The following is a 17,066-nucleotide window of genomic DNA, read 5'->3' as shown; positions in this document are numbered from 1 at the left end:
CCTTAGCTAATTGGAGTGCTTTTCCTTTTATTTGCTTTATTGGCATCTCTTCCATCCCATAATTGATTGCTTCATGGTTCTTCTTCCTCAAGCATTACAACTTTCATCTAGTCATGGAAACTGTCAAAGGTGGAAAGATGTATGACCAGGTGTTCATTCAAATTTTGTTATTCAGTGCAGAGATGAGAAAAGAGCAGAGGGACTGTGCAAAAATATCAAGTACACAATGTAGCTTGAGGTTAAAAATGACAAGACTATATTAGTCAAAAGTATAAAATAGGAAGCAAATATACAAGACAGAGGAAACTTCCTGAAGTTAACTATTTTAAATGGTACTGTGTCTTAAGGATCCTTTGATATAAGTTACATAGCTTGAACTCCTTTAGATACAGTTTGACTACCCTACACCAGCTTACGTACACTGAGTGGTATCACTGACACATCGTCTCTTAATTTGGTTCATAATATCCTCTAGCTGTGGGCACTGCCCATTAATAACAGGTGCTAACACATGTGGTGGCTGTACCCTAAAATTGTCCTTAATCCAAATTTCTGTAGGGTTTTTCATTTCATTAAAATGCTTAGTTTTCTAATAGAGGAAGAACAAAGGAGACGCCTACATGACAGGATAAACTGTACAAGTAGTAGTGTGATAGAACGAAGATTCTCAGACCTACGACACTTTCATCAATGAGACTGGCGCATTAATAACACCAGAAGGCAGGTGCTGGCATCTTTCAGTGAACTTTTTGAGAGAGAGAGAGAGATTGGAAGAAATGAATTGGAGCCAGGATACAACTGAAGAAAGAGATCATGGCAGGCTTGCGTCTGGAAATTCAGAAGTCAGGAGAGAGCAAGCTTCCTGTCATGAAAGGAGGAGTTGAGTTCTAGTTTCTCAATCCTACTGAACAGAACACAATAAGAAGTGGGATATTCCCTTAAAACAAGGCCTGGGAAGGAAGGACTGGATGAACCAGGAATCTTCCTGACGCACTTAATGTGGTGCAAGTGTGTAAGAAGTGAAGGAGGAGCTGATTTCTTCAAGCACTTAGTGCTAAGGACAAGTTTATTTTCATGTATTTAATTTTTTCCATTCTTTCCTGAATATATGTCATGTCCTGTTTTTGTGTGAATAGTGTTCCTGGAATTTTTGGACATGGTTTTGCTTATTAGGCTTTATTGTTTCCACACAAAAACCGTTACAGATGGATTTAGGTTAGACTCCAGAGTCCACAAACTTTCAAAAGCAAGGCAATAAGCAGAGTTAAGACATTGAATATGTTGTGTACACTCCACGCTTTAGTTCTGCTTCTACTCCTCCACTACCATCACCCCACAACTCCACTCTCATCCCGAACACTGGGGAGCTGAGGCAGCAGCACGAGGGGAGCCTTTGTTGTGCCAATGCCTCAATACAGAGGCACTGCGTTGTCCCCAACTCCAGCCCACTTACACAACCCTGTTCCTCTGTCCAGAGTCCCAGACCCCACAACACAGACCTTAACCACAGTCCCCTGTGCCTTTCTGCTCCCCTCACCCTCATCTATGCTCCTCTCCCTGCTGCCAGGGATGGGGACCTTGGGAGGGATTCGCAGGGAGACGGGGACATGGGAAGGGATGAATACTATGTGAGGGCAAGGAAGGCTAATGGCAATTATGGGGAAATAGGATTTTGGTTAAGGGGGATTTGAAGAGGGAGGCCAGTGTCTCACCACTGAAGCGTCAGGAATTAAGAGCTCTCTATGACATTGTCTGTTCCCCATCTTAAAACAGCAGCCTTGTGGGGGGCTGTGATATGCACATGCTGTGGCTCAGGAACACTGCTTCCTCAACCCCCGTCTGTTTGCACAGCAGTGGTCCCTGCCCTCCCAGGCTCGCTCTGCAGACTGCCATGAGCCCCTCACCCCAAAGGGGCTCTTGGCATGGCAGCATTAAGAGCCTGAGTGAGAGTAGTGGCAAGGCCAAAGGATGGCTCCGCTAGGAAAGTGCAGTGTGACTTCTCTAATCCTCAAACCCTGGTAGCGGCATGTAAGTAGTATTAGTGCTACTTCAACCAATAGTCCTGGTGCATCTTGGGCCATTCCCTTGAACACATGCACAGACTCAGTAACCAGGCCCATTCCTGCCCCAAGTAACTTTACCATAGAGTCTTCAGATACTACAGTGATGAGCCACAGTACATAGAACTGCTAACTTATCATTAGAATGATCAATGGTACCACAAATTCTGTTTTTACGATGCTCCTTCGTACAGTGACATATGTTTTTGTAAAACTGCCTCATATCACTTTTATAAGCCATAAAAGCCAGGCAACTATGTCTGTGAAATTAGAAGCTGACAAATATTAGGAATTAATATCAGTAACCTTGATTTAATTATGCCACATGTGGAAAGGAAGCAGCTTTAAAACATTCTAAGAGCAAGTAAGAGAATTTTAAAACAAGCTCACATTTGATAAATATACATGAAAATATTATTGTGAGCTTTCACTGTGAATAACAAACATCACTTTCGTTTCAGTCATGACCTAGCCTAAAAGAGAAAGTGATGAAACCAGCTGCCAGCTGAAATAAAGGCAACAGAAATAAATCTTTTATGACATTTGTTGCAAATCAAGCATTTCAAAACCAATATCTACTTAGGTGCTGCCTCAGAAAATTTCCCTTCAAATATGCAGTCGTCTCTATATTAAATTTAATGTTCTTTTCCATTCTAGATGAAATTCAACAACTCTTCCACCCTGCCTCTTATTGCATCTCTATGGAGAGGGAATTCATGGACTGAGCAGAGGCGGCTCTGTACTGCCTGCATTCAGAGGAGGGGGCTTGGCTGTGGCCCTGAGCAGGTCACTTGGAGGGTATAACTGGGGGTGTGCCAGAGAGAACTAGGGAATAGGATACTGGATTTACTTTTATGCTGAACCAAAAGTTAAAAACCATACATGGAGCACAAGAGGGACAGAATTGCACACAAGTTACGACAGTATATTCCAACCTCAGCCCCTACAGTCCTGATTGTGTGCCATTGGGCTATGATGGAACAACCTTCATATTTCCACATTTCATCCATCTCACGAAAGACTGGTTGGGTGCAGGGACAATAGCAGGTTGTCTGATGCACAATAATAATCAGAGTTCCTTCAGAGCATGTGGGTTTTCTTTGCATCTGATGGAGCATTAACCATCCTCCAGAAAGTAGTTTCCCACTTAAGAATCAGAGGGAGCTGTGTTAGTCTGGATCTGTAAAAGCAGCAGAGTCCTGTGGCACCTTATAGACTAACAGACGTACTGGAGCATGAGCTTTCGTGGGTGAATACCCACTTTGTTGGATGTATGTAGTGGAAATTTCCAGGGGCAGGTATATATATGAAGCCAGAAGCAGGCTAGAGATAACGAGGTTAGTTCAATCAGGGAGGATGAGGCCCTCTTCTAGCAGTTGAGGTGTGAAAACCAAGGGAGAAGAAACTGCTTTTGTAGTTGGCAAGCCATTCACAGTCTTTGTTTAATCCTGAGCTGATGGTGTCAAATTTGCAGATGAACTGAAGCTCAGCAGTTTCTCTTTGAAGTCTGATTCTGAGGTCATGTCTACACTTAGGCCAGGTCCACACTACAGCGTTAAATCGATTTAAACAGCGTTAAATCGATTTAACGCTGTACCCGTCCACACTACAAGGCACTTAAAATCGATTTTAAGGGGTCTTAAAATCGATTTCTGTACTCCAGCTAAATGAAAGGAGTAACCCTAAAATCGATATTACTAAATCGATTTAGGGTTAGTGTGGACGGAAATCGAAGTTATTGGTCCCATTCTTTTACTGAGCTACCCAGAGTGCACCGCTCCGGAAATCGATGGTAGCCTGGGACCATGGACGCACACCACCGAAGTAATGTGCCCTAGTGTGGACGCGTAAAATCGATTTTATAAAATCTGTTTTATAAAATCGATTTTATTAATTTCGATTTTACTCTGTAGTGTGGACGTGGCCTTACAGTTTTGCAGCGCTGGTAGTTACAGCTGTGTTCGTACAGCTGTGTAGGGCCAGCGCTGCAGTGTGGCCACACTGACAGCTACCAGCGCTGCAGTGTGGCCACATTTGCAGCACTTGCAGCGCTGTTGGGAGTGGTGCATTGTGGGCAGCTATCCCAGCATTCAAGTGGCTGCAACGTGCTTTTCAAAAGAGGGGGGTGGGGTGGAATGTGACAGGAAGTGTGGAGGAGACAGACAGAATGGATTTTTGGAGTTGACACTGTTCTCAGCTCCCTGCCTCGCAAGTTCTAAGGACTGGAAGATACACAGTGCCTACCTTCAATCATTTTAAAAGTTCTAACTCCCTTCCCCCACTCCTCTCTCATTCACTAAATGCAAATTATGTACTGCTAAATACCCATCAGACCAGATAAGCAACTGCTCAACACGGACTTCCCCCTCCCCCTCTGCCGTGTGAGAGTGCTGTTTCTCTCTTCAAGCAAACAGCTGTGAACATTCCAAAGTAATTCCCCTGCCTGCCTCTGCTCGCTCAGCAAACAGGAGCTGTTTGGCTGAACTCCGAGCTCTCCCTTTTTCCGGTTTGTTGTGGACAAGAATTCTGGGATACCTCCTTATACCCCGGAGGTCAATAAAAGCGCTGGTGGGCGTCCACACTTGCTGACCAGCGCTGGATCACCAGCGCTGGAATCCCTACACCCGAGGCTCGACCGGGTGTACAGCCAGCGCTGCAACCAGGGAGTTGCAGCGCTGGCCGTGCTTTGCAAGTGTAGCCACATCCTAAGTTGCAGCGCTGTAACCCCCTCACCAGCGCTGCAACTCTCTAGTGTAGCCATGGCCTGATTTTTTTTTGCTGCAGGATGGCTACCTTTAAATCTGCTATTTTTGTGCATCCAGGGAGATTGAAGTGTTCTCCTACAGGTTTTTGTATATTGCCATTCCTAATATCTGATTTGTGTCCATTTATCCTTTTCCGTAAGGACTGTCCAGTTTGGCCGATGTACATAGCAGAGGGGCATTGCTGGCATATATTACATTGGTGGATGTGCAGGTGAATGAACCGGTGATGGTGTGGCTGATCTGGTTAGGTCCTATGATGGTGTTGCTGGTGTAGATATGTGGGCAGAGTTGGCATCGAGGTTTGTTGCATGGATTGGTTCCTGAGTTAGAGTTACTATGGTGCAGTGTGCAGTTACTGGTGAGAATATGTTTCAGGTTGGCAGGTTGTCTGTGGGCGAGGACTGGCCTGCCACCCAAGGCCTGTGAAAGTGAGGGATCGTTGTCCAGGATGGGTTGTAGATCCCTGATGATCTAGGCGATCTACTGTAGGCTGACTTTCTCTGCATAATTCTCTGTAAGTTCTCTGGAGAAATTTGTCATACCCAAAAATGACCTGAGAGTAGATACATCTGTAGGGGCTGGTAATTTTTGCAACAATTCTACCCTTTGTGTATCTGGTGATTGTCTCTTTTATCCCAGTTCTCTTCCTATTAAATCAATATCACCTTCTCCTCCTCCCTGGATGTCATATTCATCTGAATTTGTGCACTCTTATTAATGCAGAGAGATCACTTCCTGTTAATCCAAGTATCTCTGCTGTCTTAACTAGCCAACCAATCACTGTGTTCCTGTGACCCATAGATTTTCTTAGAGCTCTAATTTGCTCAGGGATGTATGGCTCCTCTACCCTCTCTTCTGTACCCCCTCTGTTTCTTTTGGCAGTAGTTTTGCTCACTGAGAAGGTAATAATTGGAGCTACAGGAGGAGGCCTTTGATATTCTTCCGGCTCTTCTCTTGGTATACTATAAAATTCCGGAATGGATTCCTTGGGATACTCATCATAACAAGGAGGATCCATACCTTCTTCATCAGATTCCACCTTTTCATCACATAGAGATTTTATTGCCGCTGTGGCTCCTTTGTTGGCTTTCAGTTCTTCTTTTAGCACATTAATTTTTCTTCTGCATATTTCATGATTAATTTTTCTCCTCTTTTACATCTTTTTACACCAATTTCTTGGCGACTTGTCCGTTTATTGCCTTCTTTTCCCATGCTTCAATTTCTTTTATTAACTTCTTCTGCTCTTCTTTTATTTCATTTAGTTCTTTCCGTGACTCCATGATCTGTACTGTTTGAATCATAATGGTGGCTCTCAATGAGTCAGTTTCCGCTTGGAAATTAGCTATCTTCTTGTTCTTTACTTCTCTTTCCTTATCAGCTTCTGTTTTTAAATTAACTATTTCTTCTTCCTTTTGTTTTTATTTTCTTAATTCTCTTATTCCCTTTAATGCTTTCTCAATTTCTGCATCTAGGGTTGCAGCTGCAGCCTGCAATCCCTGTAAAGCAGCTCACTTCTTTTCCTTTTTGCTTGGTTCTCCTGACAACAACCCTTCTTCTTAGGTTGTGTCCATTGTTCCCATTGCTTACACAGTTGCTAGTAGACTCCATTTCCACTAAACACATTTTTCCTCCATCAACCATGTCTTACTTTTATAACAAAATCTTCCATACTGTTTCCCAAACTTATTTCAGAAATGTCATTGTGCCTCAGTTTCCCCTTTGTGGTCATCTTGCTATTATCTGTACCGCAACCAACCAACGGCCCGTTTTTCCTTCCAGTAAGCCTCCTGTCTTTCACAACCAGCCCTATACCTTTTCAAGAACTTGTGCAACCCTCCAAAACCTTCTTGTACTGAACAAAACTTGTTCCTATGACTAATTAAAACTTACAACAAATAAACAAAAACTTCCACCACAACAGATTATAGGGGGATAATGACCTTTGCACCCAAATGTGACCAAGGGATAAGGACCTTTTGCTTTGTGTTTACTCCTCATCTCATTCAAATGGAACGACCTTTCCATCTACCCTTCACGTAAGGATAATGATCTTTGCAGTTAAAATTATGATGCAGAAAGTAGCTAGAAGCAGGAACACACTGCCAATGTATTCCTTAGCTATAGTAACACCTTAGCTCTTGGCATATCTCCTATAAAGAAGGCAATTTTTTATAATGATTAGCTTCAACACAGTTGTTACAGAGCAGTTTCTTATCATCATTCATTACTTCACTGTCAGTTGCAGTACGTTTCTTATTGAAAAATGGTTGATGGTTATCCATATTTTTATAATAATTTAAAGCAAACAAGATAGCAATAATAAAGTATTTCACTACATAATATTTATTATTTCTTGTAAGAGAATCACATCACATTATGTTAAGTGATGCCAAAGAGGAAATCTTATTAATAAGCATGAACATTTCATTTATTTCTTTACTAAATACTTTAGCCCCCAAATCCTTTAGTCTATTATTATTTTGATTTTCTTTTAGTTTGGTTTACTGGATATCAGTCAGCATAGGTCCTATGGGGACCAAGAACATCAAAATCAAGCTGCTTCCAGATGAATCAATAACACATAGTACTGGAATGAAAAGGCATGAGATGTGTTAATGCAGTGATATTAACTATGGCTTATAGATATAGGTACTTTATCACAGCTGCTGTGGCTCTCAGGTATATGGCTTTTATTATGTTCTTGATGGAAATAATTGAATAGCTGGCTGAAGTCATACTAGAGCAGTGGTTCTAAAACTAGGGCCGCCGCTTGTTCAGTGAAAGCCCCTGGAGGGCCAGGCCGGTTTGTTTACCTGCCGCATCCGCAGCTTTGGCTGATCAAGGCTCCCAATGGCTGCGATTCGCTGCTCCAGGCCAATGGGGGCTGCAAGAAGTGGCACGGGCTGAAGGATGTGCTGGCTGCCTTTCCTGCAGCCCCCATTGGCCTGGAGCGGCGAACTGCGGCCAGTGAGAGCTGAGATCGGCTGAACATGCAGACACGGCCGGTAAAGAAACCAGCCCGGCATGCCAGGGGCTTTCCCTGAACAAGCGGCGGCCCTAGTTTGAGAACCACTGCACTAGAGAACATAAAAGACAGACTTTAACTTATTCTGAAAAACAATATTTAGAGATAAAACTGCAAACTTTCTGTTTATAGCAACAATAGTGATGTGCTATCTATAAAAGCACATAATTTATATTTAGTGTATTTCAAAGCTACGAAGACAACCATAAAAATTGTATCATTTTACTGACGTATTGCACTTCAAGGTGAATTTTTAAACAACAAGAAATCCAATAAAATTTAAACTTTACCTTTGCTGCCAATGCCAGCTGCTGGGGAGTCAGTGCCCTTGTGGTTTTAATCCACCAGATTAGAGATACCAGAGACCAGTGGCTCAGACTACTGTCAGGTTCAGGAGCGGCGCCAGGGTTTTTGGCGCCCTAGGTGGGGGTCCTTCCGCGCTCCCAGTTGGCGGCAATTCTGTGGTGGGGGGTCCTTCCGCACTCCCGGTCTTCGGGGCAATTCAGCAGCGGGTCCCGGAGCGAGTGAAGGACCCGCTGCAGAATTGCCGCCGAAGATCTGGAGCGCGGAAGGACCCCCCGCCACCGAATTGCCGCCCCCCCAAATCCTGGTGCCCTAGGTGACCACCTCGGTTGCCTAAATGGAAGTGCCGGCCCTGGTCAGGTTCTGTCTTTCTCACACAGCATTTGTTATGTATGAAAGTCAGCATGATGCAGCATGATGGGGAAAACAACAAGAAAAGCTTTAACTCTGGATTTCTTCCCCTGGGTATGAACATGCCAAGTTCAAAATGCAGCCGATGCCTTATTCACTACTACTTCATTTTTACAAACTGCAGCAAGAATGAGGAAGCTTTCTAGCAGGCCTGTACAGCATGCAGCCCGTGGAGGCTCACTGTGCGGCCCGCGGCGGGGAATCAAAGGACTTTGGGCTGCCCGCAGCTGTGGGGAGCCCAGAGCCCTTTAAATCTCAGCCGCAGCCAGGATTCAAAGGGCTCTGGGCTGCCGGCAGCGGTGGAGAACCCAGAGCCCTTTAAATCCCAGCCGCAGCTGGGATTCAAAAGGCTCTGGGCTGCCTGCAGCGGTGGGGGCCCAGAGCCCTTTAAATCTCAGCTGTGCCCGAGATTCAAAAGGCTCTGGGCTGCCTGCTGCGGCGGGAAGCCCAGAGCCCTTTAAATCCCAGCCGTGGCCGGGATTCAAAGGGCTCTGGGCTGCCTGCAGCCGTGGGGAGCCCTGAGCCCTTTAAATCTCAGCCAAGGCCGGGATTCAAAGGACTCTGGGCTGCCCGCAGAGATTCCTTGCCTCGGCTGAGATTTAAAGGGCTCAGGGCTCCCCACAGCTGCGGACAGCCCAGAGTCCTTTGAATCCCGGCGGCGGCTGAGATTTAAAGGACTCAGAGCTCCTCAGGGCTGCAAGCAGCCCAGAGCCCTTTGAATCCCAGCCGCGGCTCCAGTGGATGGGCTGGGGCTGGGATTTAAAGGGCTCGGGCTCCCCTTAGCGGCAAGAGCTCTGGGCCCTTTAAATCCCTGTCCCAGCCCCGCAAAACTCCGGGTTCCCCCAGCCACCAGAGCCCCGGGCCCTTTAATTTGCCCCTGAGGGCTTCCAGCCACCTCTTCAGCTGGGAGCCCCTGTTTGATTTAAAATCAAGTATCACCTCCCCACCCCCAACCTTCCTTTTTGGCCCACAGCTGTTTTGGTGGGGCGGCGCTGGGGAAGGAGAGTTTGTTTCTGCAGGGCTGGGCGGTGCTGGGGCAGGGTGTTTCCGCCCTGGGGGAGGGTGTTTCTGCGGGACCGGGGGGTTTCGTCCCTCAGCTGTTTTCTTTGGAGTAATGTGGCCCTCGCCACTTTACGAGTTGTGCAGGCCTGCTTTATAGCAACATTTCTATGTTGGAGTTAAAATAGTCACTTTCTATTTTGGCTTCCAAAGGCCTAGATCACTATCAGTCAGGCCTCAGAGACTTGTATAACAAAGCAAATGGAATAAAACTGGCAGCATCACTAGCCATTCTAACAACAATCTGGCTGTTCATCCTCCTCTGACTGATACCATTTTCAATTTCATAGTCCAGACACACATTTCCATTTTGCCGGGAGGAAATGACACAGGCACAGTTGTATATCCATGCTATACATATGTACACAAACATTCTGCTATGGAACTTGACATAGTTTCAGTTAATAAACAACCACTAGAGCTGAATGGTAGTGTTAGACTCCATATGCCAACATTTGCTTTTTACAGCTAAGCAACTGTTATTTGTAAATTTCATTTAAGTACTTTGTTTGAATACAGGTCCTAGCTCTGTATTTTCATTATTTTTTCTTTCCAGAGCTGGAATTTGTGTGCTGCCCTGTTGGTTTGCCAGCTTACTCTACTGCCTGTAGTTTAGGTAATTTTTCAGTATTTTATTACATAAATGTTTAGCAGTAACATTTATTGGAATCCTGAGTACATATTGCTGCTCTGTATTGGTAGTGGTTCTGTTTTTATTTCTGTTTAGGCAACAAAGGATAGCTTTTTCCACCACTACTAACACACATAGGGCCTGAGGTTATGTTCAACCACTCCAGACAAATAGACTGATCTAATGCAGACATGTCTCAGAAAATAGCTAGGTACTTAAATGGTCTTCAGCACCATAGCATCTGAGTGCCTCATGAACATTTAATTAATTTCTTCTTGCAGCACTCCTGCCCCTGACTCTGTGTGACAGAACTTGTTGGGTATAAAGGCTTGATCTTTTTACTTATATTGCTTTTTTGCAACTAGAATGTTCACTTTGAACAAATTAATAATTCAATAATATTTTCAGTAAAAAGAAACCAATTTCACAAATTCAACACTTTGTAAGCCAGTTTTCCATGACAAATTCATTTTCAAAAAAATAACTTTTTTGTTGAAAAAAAGATGTTTGTAAAATGTTAATCACCATAGTCTTCAAGAATTGAAGATGCTACAACTTTGACTAACTCAGACAATTCCTTAGTAACATGAAGAGATTGAAGGCTTGTCATCATGTACGGTGCAACAGCGACACAGCTGCACCCATGCAGCTGCGCTGCTGTAGCACTGTAGTGAAGACACTACTGCGCAGATGGCAAAGCCTTTCCCGTCTGCATAGTTAATCCACCTTCCTGAGAAGCTCTCCTGTTGACACAGTGCTGTCTAAATAGGGGGTGTCACAGTCATGCACCCCTCATACCTTTTGGGATGAGGCATGGGTCATTATAGGCCCGCAGACAAGTCTGCACAATCTCTCTGACTCTTGAAGTAATGTAGCCTAACAGCCAAAGTCAATCTATCTGCCTCTCTATCAAGGCTGTGTGGCCTAGGGGCCAGAGGCAGTAGAGTGGCCCTGGCAGTCAGGACTATGTGGCCTAGGGGCCAGAGGCAGTACAGCAGCCCTAGTAGTCAGGGCTGTGAGGCCTAGGGGCCAGAGGCAGTAGAGTGGCCCTGGCAGTCAGGGCTGTGTGGCCTAGGGGCCAGAGGCAGGGTGGTAGGAGCACCCAGGCCCTCCCTTTCCACCGGGTTCCAACTCACAGCCCTGTTGGTGGCAGGGTTCCCCATCACCAGCTCGAAGGAGATCCAGCCAAAACATGATGAGCTAATCTCCAAGTCTCCAAACATCTCCCCGCAAAGCCTCCCTGGATTACTTCCTACCCACTTCTCTGCAGCTTGTGGTCTCATGGTTCCCCTGGTCTCTCTTCCCTCCGTGGTGTCCAGAGCCTGGGGTTCATGGGTTGCTGCCATCTGGCTGGCCTCCGTGTCGTGAAATGTTGGCGGTCCTTCAGCAGGAGTCTGCAACACATCTCCTTCTTCTCCAGCAGTCAACCCTAAATGAACGGGGTTGCTCCCTTTTACACCTGGCCTCCAACTGGAGCATGCCCAGCAGGGTTGAGGGGGTGTGGCCTCCTTGGCCCAAAGACAGGAATTAACCCTTGTGGGGGTTGCATTCCCACAGCCATCAAATCATTCTCCCGTCCCTCCGATGCTGTTCTTGTGCCCAGTTCCTTTCTCTCCCACTCCCATGTCTCCTCTTATTCCTACACCCTGGTGAGGTGTCGCCACTGCCCCACCACACTCCAGCCCGCCTCTATCCATTTTTCTGCCCTTGCCTCTGCCCGCCCCTTGTCCTGCTCTATCTGCTCCCCACACCTGTATGCTACTGTCTCTCTCTGCTCTTCTCCCTGCCTGCTCTTGATCTTTTCCCTCTTGCTGCGCCGCTCGGCAACTCTTCCCCAATGCAGTAAAACACCTTTTGGGGACCGAGGGGCAGGCAAAGGGCATTCCCCAGACTAAGGAGCGAAAGTGCTGATCACCCGCCCCCCCCCCACTTGCATTGACGGACAGAGCCCATCCCCCTGCAGGGGGCTGCTCCCCTCATTCTCCTTGGGCAGAGAAAAAAAGCGACGCCAGGGAGCGACCGATGGGGGAGAGAACCTGGTCCATAACTGTGGGGCGCATGGTAATGAACGGGGACTGGAGGGGCTGGAGGAAGGTACCTAAAGGGGACAGGAAAAGAGGTAGGGAGCCCAGGGCAGCCTCTCAGTGGCAGCCACGCTGCTGCAAAGGCAGAGCTGGCTCCAGGGTTTTTGCTGCCCCAAGCAGCAAAAAAAAAAAGAAAAAAAAAGTCATGATCGGCAGCACTTCAGCGGCAGCTCTAATGCTGCTGTTTGATTCTTCGGTGGCAGGTCCTTCCCTCCGAGAAGGACTGAGAGACCTGCTGCCAAAGAGCCGGATGTGCCGCCCCTTTCCATTAGTATATAACAGGCCTCGCCAAACCGCAGCTCACAAGCTGCATGCGGCTCTTTGACAAGTCACCAGCAACTCACAGAGCTTGCAGATTCTGAGTAAGGTCAGAAATAATCATATCCTTCCCTTGGAGTGCTAAGTTGAGTTTGCAGATGCTGCATAATATCAGGGAAAAACATCAGATTCTGCATTCATTGCTCATCTTTCAGTTGTAGATAAGACTTTTCCTTTTCTTCAAAGAAAACACTAATAGGCAGAACAAGTTAAAGTTTCTTCAAAGAGACGTAGTGTCAAGAGATTTCAAATGGAACTACTGGAACTCCAGAAAGACCAGGCTTAAAGGTGATGCATAAATCTCAGTCTACAACTGGAAGAAATTCCAGGAATGAAGTATCCTCAACTCAAGAAGACTAGTATGCGACTCATTTAAATTTTTGGCACAACATACTGTTGTGAATCACTGTACTTTGTGATGAAGTTCATAAAATCGAAACATCGAGCAGTCCTTACAAATCAACATCTGACTGAGCTCCTCCGTACTGTCCTGACAGTGTATCAATCAGATTTCCAAAGACTTCCAACCAGGATGGAGACCCATGAGACATCTAGCTCTAGCAGTAATTAGCCATGATATAGTAAGTAGGATGTTTTTTAAAATGCATGTGTAAAGGTTGTGTGTGTCTTGCAGCTCTCGAATGTCTGAAGATTATCGTATGCAGCTCAGAGGGTCAGTAAGTTTGGCCATCTCCATTATATAACTTACTTGAACTGACTCTGGCTCATGCTATCACTATCAATTATAGTCTTTGGGCCTGATTTTCATCTCACTTAACACCAGTTTCATACTAGTTATTACTATTTGTTATATAACTCCATTACCTTGAATGGGGTTACTCCACTTTAACTCCATTCTGATGGCCAAATTTTGCCCTCAATATTACTGTTAAGTTAAATTACAATTACCCACCAAGTATTTATTTAGGAAATGTAAAATACGGTGAATAGGTTTTATTTCTGTATAGTAAAGAAACAGATTGAAAAAAATTATTTTTCACTAAAGGCAATTTTTAAATGAAAAATCTTGTAACCATAAATTAGAGCTGGTCAAAATTTTTCAGTGTAGTCTGGGCCTGATTCTGCAGTCTTTATACAGGCAAAACTCATGGTAGCATCCCTCCTCCGCTAGACAAGACTTCCCAAAATCCCTATCACAGTGGGACAGAGTCAAAGATGTGAAGTAAGGGTGTGTTCCTTCTGCCACTGCAATTAATGGAAGTTCTGACATTGAAGTCAATGGACCAAGCTCTAAAGCTCTGCTGTGAGTGCTTTATGATAGCAAGCCTCAAATAAGGTACAAAGTGCAGTATCAAGTCCAGGAAGTAATTCAGTATATCCTGAAGTATATAATTCATGAGTCTTTCATCTACAGGAAGAGTCCTCTAAAACCAGAATCTCAAAACGGCCTTTTTAATGAAAGACCAAATATAAATTTTATTCTTTAAGCCCTTTTTTTAATGTAACCTTTCTGCCCCTCTGAGTTGGCAGCAACAAGGCCGGGTTCAGTATCCAGGGGTTCCGTTTCAATAACACAATGCAAAACCGGCTCAAGCCCCCACCCAGTAACCTGGGATAATTATATACCAGCCCCCCCGGGCACCTCTAGGAGGCAATATGTCCCCACTCGCAAGCACGGAGTCCGAGTGTAGCAAAATCCTTTTAATAAAGGAGGGAAACAATGTGGCATCACGTTGGAGAAACACCACAAACAGAGTTATAGCACAAACCATAAGCAAAAAACCCACCACCAAGTACGTTTGGCAATGTCCTTTCCCTCTTAGGGTCTTAAGTCCAATCACCTCAAAGTCCAACAATCCAAAAGTCTCTGTTTCTGGTCAGTGCCACCCCAGAGTTCAAAAGTTTATCTGCAGAGTTTCTCCCCAATTTCCCCCCAGCCTGGGTGGAAATGGGGGGGCGTACACAGGGTGTTAAGGGGCACCTTACGTGGGCAAGGGGCCAACTGCTCCGCCTCTCTATGGAGTTCTGCTGCAGCCTTCACCACAACCAGCTCCACTCCACCAACTGTGCCGCTCCTCCAGCCGACCCGTGAGCTGCTCCAGCCGCCCCTGCAAACTGCTCCACTCAGCTCACTGTTCCATGGGCTGCTCCAACGTGCTGCAAACTGCTCTGCCTCTCCATGGAGTTCTGCTGCAGCCTTCACCACAACCAGCTCCACTCCACTCCACCAGCTGTGCCGCTCCTCCAGCCGACCTGTGAGCCACTCCCACAAACCGCTCTGCTCACTGTTCTGTGGGCTGCTCCAACATGCTGCAAACTGCTCCGCTCTGCCAGCCGCTTAGCGATAGATCTTCAGGCTCCCTCACTAGTTAACACAGCACTCAGCGATCTCAGCTCAGTAAGCTTAGCTCTTTTAGTGATTTCAGCTTGTAGCAGGGGAGCCCAGGTACTGGTGCACTATTAGCCCAACATGAATTCAGCTCAGCAGCCTCTAGATGAACTCCTAATGGATTCAAAATTAGCTCTGCTCTTCAACAGTGGAGAGAGGAGAATGTGCAATTGGTGTTCCAGACCTTCAAAAAGGACCCATACAATCAGGTACACAAACCAGTCCCCAACCTCTCTCAATCCACTGTGTTTTGGCACCCATGTCCCTCGTCTAGCAAGCACCACCCACCTGATGGTGAGACATCTCTGTCACAAAACAGTCCCACAGTTCCTCATCCACACAACCAGGGCGACAACACTCCACTCCTCCCGCCCCAACAACAAAGAAACTGGGGATCCCAGAGCTGTCAAAACAACCATCCCAGGTTGCCGCAGGCCACACCAAGCGGGGTGGGTGTGCCAATGCAAATACCTGAAATTCCCTTCCACACTTCCCACAATTCACCACCAGAAGTCGGGGCAGAGCCCATCCTGACTCTGCTTACCTATAAAGCAGATTTTTTTTCTCTTAAAGTTGTTTTAGTTAAAAATCAGCCCAAGAAACACAGGTTTGTTCCAGTCAGATAGGACCTGATCCAGGATTTTCTATGGAAAACAATGTGAGTATGTATCAGTGAACTGAATTTGAGCAAGATCTAGCCTTAAATCTCAAGTGTTACTTCATATGACAGAATGAAACCTGTTTCTAGGTTATAAGAACCAAATCCTGGTCCCACTGAAATCCATGATAAAATTCCTATGTATTACAATGGGGCTAGACTTTTGCCCTAAATCCAGAATAATATATGAAACCAAGAAAATGGAAAATCTTTATCTGCTAGTTTCTATATTTAAGAAATGATTAAAGTTAAAGTGATCAACTACGGAAATATGTTTGCAGTCACAGTACTTTAGAGGAGGTTTTAGATCAGGGGTCAGCAACCTTTCAGAAGTGGTGTGCCGAGTCTTCATTTATTCACTCTAATTTAAGGTTTCACTTGCCAGTAATACATTTTAATGTTTTTAAAAGGTCTCTTTCTATATGTCTATAATATATAACTAAACTATTGTTGTATGTAAAGTAAGTAAGATTTTTAAAATGTTTAAGAAGCTTCATTTAAAATTAAATTAAAATGCAGAGCCCCTCAGACTGGTGGCCAGGATCCGGGCAGTAAGAGTGCCACTGAAAATCAGCTTGCGGGTCGCCTTCAGCACACATGCCATAGGTTGCCTACCCCTGTTTTAGATCCATGCTGTCTTTTTCTGTGTTGAATTCTAGGTGAATTTCTACCATCGGGGTGAAATCTTGGCTCCACTGAAGTAAAATGGAGTTTTGCCATTGCCTAAAGGAGGTCAAGATTTCACCCTGTGTTTCCAGTTTGTGCTGTTGATTCTCCTCCCCTCTCTTCTGGGCTTTATTCTAGTAAAATTGTTATAATCCATGAGAGGACAAGAGAGTACTTTGCTAAATGCCAGAACATCACTTTCCATCCTCGGCTTAGCCTTCGACAAAAGAACGGGACACAAGGGAAAAATAAGAGACATTTCTTCTAAAATCAGAGGGGTAGCCGTGTTAGTCGGGATCTGCAAAAGCAGCAAAGAGTCTTGTGGCACCTTATAGACTAACAGACATATTGGAGCATGAGCTTTCGTCGTGCAGCCGATGAAGTGGGTATTCACCCACGAAAGCTCATGCTCCAATATGTCTGTTAGTCTATAAGGTGCCACAGGACTCTTTGCTATTTCCTCTAAAATGTTGTTTTGATTATCCCAAATAACCAAAGTGGTGACAAAATTTTGAAAACACTGTTTGTTCACTATTGCCTTGTTCTAAAACTCAATTCTGTAATATAAGCTACCCCTTGGCTTTTAAGGATGTATGAAGAGTAACAGTTCAACACATTTCACCATGCCTGCAACAGGAAAGGGTACAAGGGATAAATTCGGACAACAGTGGCAAAGCCATAAAACAACCCCCTGGGCAACAGACATCATTAGAATCCATTCTGGAAATGAAAAAAT

This window comes from Gopherus flavomarginatus, chromosome 1, assembly GCF_025201925.1.
Source record: "Gopherus flavomarginatus isolate rGopFla2 chromosome 1, rGopFla2.mat.asm, whole genome shotgun sequence".
Classification (NCBI taxonomy): Eukaryota; Metazoa; Chordata; order Testudines; family Testudinidae; genus Gopherus; species Gopherus flavomarginatus.
The sequence above is the reverse complement of the archived record's forward strand: the minus strand, read 5'-3'. Positions refer to the sequence as shown.